The sequence below is a fragment of the Peromyscus leucopus genome, chromosome 19 (assembly GCF_004664715.2).
Source record: "Peromyscus leucopus breed LL Stock chromosome 19, UCI_PerLeu_2.1, whole genome shotgun sequence".
NCBI lineage: Eukaryota > Metazoa > Chordata > Mammalia > Rodentia > Cricetidae > Peromyscus > Peromyscus leucopus.
The window spans coordinates 66,228,128-66,240,048 of NC_051079.1; the positions used below are offsets into that span (position 1 = coordinate 66,228,128).

At 41.4% G+C, this 11,921-nt stretch overlaps 1 pseudogene; it reads left to right on the top strand.

The window, feature by feature from the left end:
• Positions 1 to 5,898: 5,898 nt before the first annotated feature.
• On the top strand, positions 5,899 to 6,051 carry LOC114694944 (annotated as a pseudogene).
• The last annotated feature ends 5,870 nt before the right edge of the window (positions 6,052 to 11,921 follow it).

Below are 11,921 nucleotides of genomic sequence, written 5' to 3' on the forward strand. Positions count from 1 at the left end.
TCCCAGGTACCCCTCTACAATGTTCCTCCTTCTGCAAGTTTTAGTGCAGAGACCACCTCTCCAAGGAAACAGTACAGACTCTCGCTCTCATATTTCTACCTGTCCCACTGATTTCATTAGAAATTTTGGGGTTGAGGTTAAAATGCTACTCTACTACATAAACCCTATCTGGAAATCTAGCTAACAGTTTTAGTCTTATGGGCAGTTGTGAAGGACATTTAACACAGACAGTCTTGGCATGCAGTGAAATCAAGGTAGAGCCTTAGAAAGGAAGAATTGGAGAGTGGTGTCAACTGGGGTGGAGGGAAGCATGGTTTTGGCTTGGAGGCCACAGTGATATCTCCTGGCCTTTCCAGTAAGCACAGCTGATCTCTTAAATTGCTACTTCCCTTTGGCGTGGCTCTTTAATCTCTAAAGTGCTGACATTGTTCATTATCCTAGATATCAACAATATTCAATTGGTTTCTACAGGGATGTCCACTTCATGAAGCTGAATGTGAATGAGACCTTGCTGTAAGTGACACACTTATCAAACCAAGACGTTACCATGTTATTCATTAGGCAAATAAATTAATGTCAGGCCTCCTTATCTACTGAGCCATCAAGGGACAGACCAGCTCCTTGACAGCATTATTTCATGAACATTTATTTGTGTGAGAGAGAAAAATTTCTTAGTGAAAGCCCATGGGATGTTCCATTGAATTAGAGCATTTTTTTTGCAGGGCAATGTGGTTTGCACAGTAGAGAGGGTGTAAATGGTAAAAATCCATGCTTTTGTGCTGCCTGGATACCTTTGAGCCTCATAGGGCCCAAAAGGCCTAACTGCAGATCTCATTGAACTTCCTAAATCTAGTTCCTAGCCCACCTTGCTCATTGTATTACTAACTGGTAGAGCGGGGTGTCTTCCTGCCCTCTGTCTGGGCACGCAGCCTGATCTCCACACCTGTGCCAGGCTGTAGCTGTAGAGGGACACACATAAGCCCATCCTTCTCTAGGAACCAGGGGTCACTCTTCATCTTTGGCTACATCCCCTAAGTTTTAGGGGCACAGGCCTACACATCATGTAGCACCTCTTCTCTCAAGTCCTGGACTGTGGGTTCATGTGACTAATAAACTGATATTCCTCTCAAATGTATAGTGTCAAAATGCTATGACAGTTGGGGAGCCCGTGTGGGACCAAACTAGGTCCTCTAAATGTGGGTGACAGTTGTATGGCTTGAGCAGTTTGTGGGGCCACTGGCAGTGGGACCAGGATTTATCTCTAGTGCATGAACTGGCTTTTTGGAGACCATTCCCTGTGGTGGGTGGGGTACCTTGCTCAGCCTTGATGGGGGGGGGGCGAGCTTGGTCCAGCCTCAACTTGATTTGCCAGACTTGACTCCCCATGGGAGGCCTTACCCTCTCTGGGGAGTAGATGGATGGGCGGGGGGGAGGCAGGAGGTCAGGAGGTGAGCAGGAGGAGGGGAGGGAGGGGGGAACTGTGATTGGTATGTAAAATGAAGAAAACAAACTTTTAAATAAAGAAAAAAATGCTATCTAGTATTAGATAAGATGGGACCCCATCCTTTACTATGGGGGTAATAGGTGGTGATCAGACTTTTTTTCATCCACAGTAGCATGTTGACCTTGGAGATAACAAGATGGCAAGTCAAGGCTCTGGACTCAATAGCTGTAACACTAATATCTGCCCCATTCCAAGGCAAGTATATCATATAATAAGGCTTGAGTGTTATGGACATGGAAGATCTTCAGGGCTGGGCAAATGTTACTCAGTTCTCTTTTTAGGACAGCTGTCTTCCATTACTGGAAGATACATAATGTTTGTGGAAGACACCAAGTTACCTGCAGCCTTCCTCCTACACCAGGTTGTGACATCAGCTAGAGCCTTCCTCCCACACCAGGCTACACACTGCCTGTGACATCAGCTGGAGCCTTCCTCCTTCCTACACCAGGCTACACACTGCCTGTGACATCAGCTGGAGCCTTCCTCCTTCCTACACCAGGCTACACACTGCCTGTGACATCAGCTGGAAGGCACAAAGAAGGGACAAGGAGGAAGAGTGGACAAGAAGGTGGTGAAGTCATCTGAAGGCAGCAGAAGCAACAGAGTGGCAGTTTTCCTTTGTGATACTCTGAGGCATTTCCTGTGTACCTACATCTCTGCACACAAAGTGCTGTCTGGGACGTGGTGCAGGAACTTTAGGGAGCTAGAGTCCAAAGAGAGAATCAGACAGAAGCCTCTGGGTGGTGGGAGGGGCATTATGACATAACTTGGCTGGCAGATTGATGTGTCTTGTAAAGAACACACAAGCATGCAAAAACGATACATCTTTTGCTATCTCTTTTCCAGACTCGTATCTCCCAATCCAATTGCTTCATAAAAACCTCTCCTGGAGCTCTGCTGCTCAGTGATGACAGGGATTGGTGGATGCTCGGGATTTGGCACAAACTTGAAACAAAGGTCAGTTCTGTCAGCCACAATTTCTCTTCCAACTTGCATTCTGTGATATAATAATGAAGAAGTTTCTGGAAAGAAGCAGCATCTATACCAGGGCCATAGGAACAGGGAGGGGAGGTTATATGCTGGGTGACTGGAAGGGATTTGCCATATAAGGAAGTAGAGGAAGGGGGCTTGCCGGGGAAGGAGACAGTCACTCTCAAGGTGAAGGCAGTGAACCACTTGCCGATGGATAGATAAGACGATCTGGAAGTCTACAGGGTACAGTCCACAGGAAGAAACTTGGAAGGATGGGAGAAGAGTAGCTATCCCTGGAAAATTTATGTCCTACTTTTAGGATGCTTTTATGTTGAAGACAATAGAGAAGCATTAAACTATTTAAACTGGTGTGTGTGTGTGTGTGTGTGTGTGTGTGTGTGTGTGTGTGTGTGTGTGCGTGTGTGTGTGTTATGGTCTTCAAGAAGCTCTCTGTGGCCATTAAGGGAATGAAGATTGTGCTGGCTGTTTGAAAATTAAGGGGGATGATTATGAGACTCCAAGGGAGAAATGAGCAATGGTCAGTTAGGAGCCGTGGCCACAGTAAACTAAAGAGGTGTGTGTAGTTCATGCACCCTCTGAATAGAAGTTCAGATTCAGGAGGGCTGGAGAGATTGCTCAGTGGTTAGGAGCATGTACTGCTCTTGTAGAGAACCTAAGTTCAGTTGCCAGCACCCAGTTTGTATGGCTCACAACTGCCTGTAACTTCAGCTCCAGGGGGCTCAGAAGTCTTACAGTACACACCTGCACTACCTAACACCCACAGACACACACACAGACACACACATTCACTCATTCAGTCACACACACACACACACACATGCGGGCACATACACAATTGTAAAACTGAAGTGGGATTCGGTTTCTACAGTGCGGAGGCGATAGGCTCACTCCTACACCAACTTCCCACTGTGTAGTGGAATGGCCTACAGCCTGTCCTTGTCTTTGTCTAGCACTCCTTCCCTCTCCTGTACAAAGACAAAGCTGGAGCCAGGAACACCAGCCTGTAATCCTAGTCCTCGGGCAATAGGAAAAAAAAAAAAAAAGATCAAGACTTAAAGGTCATCTCTAGTCACATGGAAAGTTCAAGGCCAGCCTGGGCTACAGGAGATTTTGTCTCAAAAAAAAAAAAAAAAAAAAAAAAAAAGCTAAAAAGAGATGGTTGGATTGGACATTCCATTTCTTTCAGCTTCTAACACTCTCTAGCATATGATTCTGGCACAATCTGAGTGGCATCCAAGGAAATCTGGTTAGTGAAATCCCAACCGATCTCATTATGAAGTATCCCATGGATAAGAGCCCAGGGCAGTTACAGCAGAACTTGAGGAGACTATTACTAGAGATAATAATAGTGTTTGTTTTTACACAACACTTTCATAGTTATAATCACCTATAATCTGTGTTAATCTTCATCATTGTGAGTCAGGAGTATAATGCTCATTATCCACATTTTAAGAAGGAGATCCAGGCATTGAAAGCTCAAAAGACTGCCCTGGAATCCGAGAGAAGCCATGTTGGTGTCAGGATTAGCACTGTGTCTGTGAGCCTGTGGGGCTCCTTCCAGACTGACCTCAGTCTTCTGGGTCATGTGTACATAATGACAACCTCTACAAGTCAGTTCATCTGGTCCTGAGGTTTACAGCCACCAAGGTCCTCTTCAGCTTGGTTTATAAGATCAGCAGGAACAACCTTGAGTATGTACCCTCTTCTCACATAGTAAAGAAATGGTATAGGAAAGGATTCTAAGTAGAGTCACCTTTAGAAATAAGAGGCCCTTGATACAATTACACATGAACAAATACCTGAAGTTCTCATATTTGCTGTGTGGCCTTGTTTGCTTTCTCTTGATGTGATAAACACCATGACCAAAAGCAACCTGAGGAAGAAGAGTTTATTTGACTTACTTACCTTAATCATAATCCATCTTTGAGGAAAGTTGGGGCAGGAACTTAAGCAATAGCGGAGGCAAGAAGCAACTGGAGGAAACTTGCTGACTGGCTTGCTTCTTAGGTTCAAGTTCAACTACCTTGCTTATCCCTCCCAAGACCACCTGCCAAGGGTGGCACTGCTCATAATGGCCTGGGCCCTCCCACATCGATCCTTAATCAAGAAAACGGAGGCAATCTGATGGAGGCATTTTCTCAGTTGAGGCCCCCTCTTCCCAAATGACCTTGGTTTGTGTCAACTTGAATAAAAAAATGACTAGCACAATGTAAATTCTGATTTTTCAAGCATCTTGGAAAACTCAATTCTTTATTTTCAGATTGGTTTCCTGGCTTAGAATGGCATGCTGTAAGAAGATAATTAAGGAAAGCTTGAAGCTCAAGAACCCTTTCTTATAGTTTCTTCCACCTTCTCCATCATATTGCAGCTCCCTTTGGGGTCTGGTGACCAATTGAAAGATAAATTTCTCCATAGACTTTGTATCCTCTAGCAGATGAATAAGATCATCATAGACTGTTTTTTCTACCCCACCAATTTTCTCGCTTTGTCTGGCTGAATCTACTGCTCTCTCAGGCCCTTTGCCCCCTATTATATGTTCTACTCTAGCTGTTCCCTGATTGAGTGACTTTTATAGAAGGAAAGAAAGGAGAGGTTGAGAGAGAGGAGAGGTGATTATATATGCATATCATATAATGAATACCTACTGGGTACTACATTGTATAGCTACTGTGTGTGTATGTGTCTCCTGGTGGTATTTATCTGTATGGTGTCTCTGTGTGTTATGTCTGTGTGTGTGTGAGAGAGAGAGAGAGAGAGCTTTTTGATTCTCAAAATGATCAAGTTATTATATGGGTAAATTCAAGATTATATGGGTAAATAAGGTGAGATTTTGAACCCAAGAATTTCTGACTGCAAATCCTTTCCACCTCAACACCCTATTTTAAAATCCCATGAGTCAGCTTTCTCTGGATTTAAACATTCATTTGAACATAGAGATTATGCCCTACATTTGGGACCATCTCTTTGTCTCATATAAATAAGTCTTTCACCATCTAAGATCAAAAAACAATGATGGCAGATACCATTTACAGATACCATTTTCTTCAACATTCTAATGTCTCCAAAGATGCTGATATTATAGGTAAGATATCCACAAATATTGTCTCAAATGTAGTGAGAAAAACAACTACTCAAACATTACAGGATTTTTTTTTTGTTGTTGTTGTTGTTTTGTTTGTTTGTTTTTGTTTTGTTTTTTCGAGACAGGGTTTCTCTGTGTAGCTTTGCGCCTTTCCTGGAACTCACTTGGTTGCCCAGGCTGGCCTCGAACTCACAGAGATCCACCTGGCTCTGCCTCCTGAGTGCTAGGATTAAAGGCGCGCATGCCACCACCGCCCGGCACATTACAGGATTAAGAAATATATTTTTTAAATGTAGTAAATTCTTAAAAGTATTTTTTTATTCTTACCTGGCAGGGGAAATACCATGATCATGAAGATGGTTTTCCCATGGCAAGACTTATCCATTGCACTTAGGATGTGCTAATTCCTACAACTTCTCAAAATGTGGAAATTTTAACTGCATAATTTGTGGTAGTAGAGAATTGCTCTCCCCTGGAAAAAAAGAAGAAATTGTTGCTCCACTCAAAAATTAAATTTTTTTAAAAAGAAACTGAGGAAGTGTCCCTGAAAGTCATAGCAGAACCTCCAGGACAAAGACCCCACCCTATAAAATTATTGGGAACCTCTGAAATCAGAATCCAAGACCACTACTCATTCAGCCAACTCCCCATGAGGTTAGCATCATCCTCTCACGTGCACATCTGTACTGACTCAATTTATGACCAGCAAATTTGAATTACAGGATGATCCCCAGAACTCCACTGTAAAGCTGCTGTCCATGGAATGTGAACACTGCCATTAAATCATTGAGTTTGTTCTCTTCCTCAGTCATACTTGTGTCTTACAAGAATATTCTTAAGGCTGTCCTGTGGAGTGTTATGACTACCTCCAGGGTTACAAGTGATGCCGGGGTGGTCACTTGTTTGCTTGTTTCTTATTTCAGTATATGGTAAGAACTTGAAGACATGGGAGGTTACTTATACTTATACTGTATAGAGGGTGGGGTTAAATCCTTTCATTTCAGAGGTATCTGTATTCTTCTCTCAGTTATTTCTTGAAGTGGTGTAATTAATGAAGCCACACACAGTGGGAAAAATGTCTCCAGGGCACTGGTTCTCAATCTGTGGGTTGCAACCCTCTCACCAAACTTCTGTCTTCCAAGGTATTCACATTATGATTCATAACAGTCACAAAATTACAGTTATACAGTAGCAATGAAAATAATTTTATGGCTGGAGATCATCACAACATGGGGAACTGTATTAAAGGGTCGCAGCATTAGGGTGGTTGAGAACCTCTGTGTAGGCAAACCTGGATGGATTGAAGAACACTGCAACTCTCCCTTGAGAAATCGTAGTCATTTCAAATGACAATTTCTCAGTCTCTCTCTCAGCCAACCTACAACATTCTGAGCCAAACCAAGACTCAAATGAACAGGATAATATCTTCTATAACTTCATCCTAACTACCTGAGTTTGTCATTAAATTTTGGTAAACTATTTTTTTGTAACATAAATCTTAAAAGGTCTTATAATTAAAAACCAGGGGTCAGATGTTGGGGTGAAAGCTGAAAGATCAGAGAAGCAGAACAGACAGCTGCTAGCTTACCTCTACAAAATCCTCAGCCTCAAGAGAGCAAGTTTCTGTTTCCTCGTGTCTCATATACCTTTCTGTGTGTGTCTTGTCATATTACTTCCTGGGATTAAAGGCATGTGTCACCACTGCCTGGTTCTGTTTCTTTCATGTAGCCCAGTGTGACCTTAAACTCACAGAGATCCAGACAGATCTCTGCCTCCCCAGCAATAGGATTAAAGTGTGTACCACCACTGCCTGACCTCTATGTCTAATTTAGTGGCTGCCTCTGTCCTCTGATCCCCAGGTAAGCTTTATTGGGGTACACAACATATCACCACAATTTTTCATCTAACTGGAATGGTTAATCACATGGATCTTACCACCCTGATTGAGCCTTTGAGTTTTAGCATAAAGCAGAATTTTAGATAAAGAACTGTTACATAATTTTTGTACCTGTGTATGTGATAAAAGTAGAAGGGTGCTATGTGCAGAGAGAAGAGAGTCTTCTGGGAGGAATCAGAGGGAAACAGGGGATGCAAGGAGGGGAAAAGAGAGACGGGCATTGCAAATTTTCTGTCAGATGAAGAGTCTAGACTTCTACCCATCATATATCTGTGACATGAAAGCAGAAAAGAGACTATTTGTTCAAGGAAAAGGACAAACAGCAAGTGAGAAATAGCAAGGGAGAGCAATGGCAGGATGCAAGCAAAGTACAGTCACACACACACACACACACACACACACACACACACACACACACACAATGATCATCTGCAGGCCAAAGACAGAGGCCTCAGGGGAAGTTAGGCCTGCTGACATCATCTTGCTCTTGAACTACTACCAAGAAGTCAGAGGTTGGGTAAGCCACAGCATCCACTGTTCTGCTAACATGACAATTGTAAAACCATGTGTCATCTTTGTAGAAGTAGTTTCAGATGAAAAATGGTTGATACTATTCCCAAAAGGTAGAATATGCAAGTCTTTCATATTACTGTGATCAATCTCAATTTTTGTCCCATTGGGACAGGGAGGTGTGGGGCATAAATAGCTGCTAAGTTGGGACTACTCAGGGTGGTCATATATGGTAACCACTACTCACACATGACAGTTCAGTGTCTGAAATATGGCTAGTGTTATTAAGAAAAGTGTAGCAGGAAAAAAAAGTGTAGCAGGAATCTTAAAAGTTCTTATTAATAAAATCAAACCTGAGACCAGTTATTGGGGTGAATACTGGAAGGTCAGAGAACAATGCTTTCTACCATAACTCCCTAGGATTAAAGGCTCGCTTTCTGGGATTGAAGGCATGAGTCACCTTGCCTGGCTGTTTCCAATGTGGCCTTGAACTCAGAGATCCCAGAGGGATTTCTGCCTCTAGAATGCTAGGATTAAAGGCGTGTGCTATCACTGCCTAACTAGTGGCTTTTCTGTCCTCTGACCCCAGATAAGTTTATTAAGGTACACGATATTTTGGGGAACACAATACCACCATAGAAAAGTAATTTTGTTTCATCTTAATAAACTTGTCATATGCCTTAGTTAGGTTTTTATTGCTGCAATAAATACCATGACCAAAGGCAACTTGGAGGGGAAAGGATTTATTTGGCTTATCCTTCCACATCATACTCTCTCAATGAAGAACATCAGGCAGGAATTCTAGGCAGAATTTTGGAGAGAGAAACTGAGGCAGGGCTATGAAGCTTGCTCCTTCTGGGTTTCTTAGTTTACTTATACACCCCAAGACCAGCTGCCCAAAGGTGGTAGCACCCACAGTGGGCTAGCCTGTCCCATCTTTCATTAATCAAAAAAAAAAAATGCCCCATGATGTGGGAGCATAGGCCAGATAAACCCTTAACTCCACAAGCTGCTTTTGGTCACGGTCTTTTATCACAAACAAACCTAAATAATACATCATATTAGATGGTGTGGTTCCCAGTCACACGGAAATATGAAGTACTGCTTTGATTTTGTTCGGAAGGCCTCAAGCAAGCCTGGCCATATATCACCAACAGAAGGTGCCTCAGTTAGTATCCTGTAATATTTTAGTAATATATTACATGTTGCTTTGAAAATATTGTGGTGGTTTGAAAGAAAATGGCCCCCAAAGGGAATGGCACTATTAGGAGGTGTGGCCTTTTTGGAGGAAGTATGTCACTGTGTGGGTGGGCTTTGAGGTCTCCTATGCTCAAACTACACCCAGTGTCACAATTCACTTCCTGTGGCCTGTCAATCAACATGGAGAACTTTCAGCTCCTTTTACAGCACCATATCTGACTATATTCTGCTTTGTTTCCCACCATGATGATAATGGACTAAACCTCTGAAACTGTAAGTCAGCCCCCATTAAATGTTTAACTTTATAAGCCATGGTCATGATGTCTCTTCATAGCAATAGAAACCCTAACTAAGACAATTGTCTACACTCATACCACCCTGGCCATGCCTGATCTTCTCTGGAAATACTTATTTGATTTTTTAAAGAAAAGAGCAGAAAGAATATTTTAGACATAGCAATTTTGCATGAAATGTATTTCCATACCTAAAAAGCAAAAAGTTTACAGAACTTCAAACCTGTAAGTCTTAGAAAGAGGTGTTTATAAATTCCAAATTTCATGAAAGTGCATTGTAAAGTGCACTTTATCCACAGAGGCATGGACTCTATCAACAAGGACAGACACAAAGAGCTTTAACACTCACAGGGATCCTCTCACAGATAACAGAAAGGAATGAGGGAACTTCTTATATAAAAATGTTCTTGAAGATAAGCATTCAACCAGGAATACCAGTAACTTATGAAAAGCTAACACCATAAAAGTAAGTAGGGATGAGAGGGTAATTTGAAAAGCTTTCAAAATAATATACTAAAATATTCTCAAGGAGGTAATTGAGAAAAATCACATTTCTGACAAGAATCTGTGAAGCAAAAACAGGAGATTATGAAACAAGAGTAGGCAGCTATTTTAAAGATTCCATGTGGTAAAGTGGAAAATAAAATGATTTAAGAAAAATAACCAAAAAGCAAAATAGTAAGCTAAATGTTAAACTGAATATTTGGAAGCTAAAAACACACACACAAAAAACCAAATGTAATATGAAAAAAATAATCCAGAAAGTCTAAATCTAATGTTAGTATCTCATGCATAGAAATTGGCAAAAAAAAAAGAGAAGAGGCAATATTTAAAAATTATGTCTGAAAAAGTTCTCAAAGTAAAACAAACAGAATATGAGTTTCTAGGGTTGAGAATCTAAAGAGGATTGCCAAGTACAATCTTCCTAGACACTTAGATGTATAATGTCCGAACATCAGGGACACGGGAATTTATAAGCTGCCAGAGAGGAAAGGCAGACCAACTTAAAACCATGAGAACAGGGTGACAGCAGCCATCTCATCTGGCTAAGGTGGACTATTTCCTTTGTGGCTGAGCGTCGCAGTTTCGTGTGTCAAATACCTTTGGAAATGAACACATAGTTACCAGAACAATTTGTAATTGACCCCAGACGCTGGATCATAGTCAAGTGTTCTGTTCCCTACTCCACCAATAATTGCCATTTGATTTTGCGTTTAACTAGAGAATGTGTGTTCTCCTTATATTCTACATATAACTCATTATGTATGAAAATATTTTTTAAAATGACTTATTTGATTGAAATATATGAAGTAACTATTAATCTGAGGTGCATAGTTCATTTTAGCTGTTTAAAACATAATTCCTATCTCGTGTGTGTGTTTCTCTGCCCTCACAAAAGAAGAAAGGTTTAGCCAGGTAGCCACAGATGGGAATTATAGGATAGGTAGAAGATTTTCTTTAATTCCACCAGGGCTTGGGTTCAGAAAATGCTAAAGGTGCCACAGAAATGAAGTTCCTCCACGAAGTTCTATGCTTTGCTCCATTCACTGTGTATCACCTTGACTAAGATGAGTAGTGTGTCTTCTGGTGAGCTTTCTTCAAGAGCTGAGATCACCCTCACTTCAAGGGAAATCTGGCTCATCTCCTTTTGTAGGAATGTGCAACCTAAACAGCCGAGTCTACCACCTGAAGAATTTCTTTAGCATGTCATACCTCTCTCATTATTTATTCCCATGTATAGTAATATCTGATGCCTCCAAATGCTCATGTTCTTCTCTTAGATCCTCTAACATAAAGTTTCTATTCCAAGCAAGAGGATTTGCTTGTTCTTTTATTCATTGTGCTGATCTTAATAAAGGTCTCTGGCTGGAATGTGCTATGCCAGAGAAGATGCTCACCCATCTTTCAACCCTAAAGGACCACATAGGGGGTGTATATATTTTATGAAGTCATATTCAGCCTGTAGTAATTGTGTTTTCTCCTTTGTTCTCCTAAAAAGCTATCTATTTAATACATTAATAATATTTATATAATATTTAATGTCATTTTCTGAATCATACTGACAGCCTTCCCAATCATACTAAATCTTAGTATATACCTATTACTTTATATATGGTACCGAACTTTACCCACACAATAAACAGAACCATTAAAAACTCCCTGTTAATAAGGAAGAAAGCTGAAGTTAAGGACACTAACTCACTAAAGACCAGGAAGCAAATGAGTGTGAAGGCTGGGACAGAGCAATGAGAACAGAACCGGATTGGACAGTTAGGCAGTGTACAGAGGAGTCTGGCAAGATTTGCCATTCAACCCAATCTCTCTACTCGACAAGCCAACAACGAGCTCTGCACAAGGGCGGGGATGTCTTTTTCTAATTTGCCAAAGGTGAAACCTAACGTCAAAGGCTTCCTGGGGGCCATGTTTGTCTAAATCCAAAAC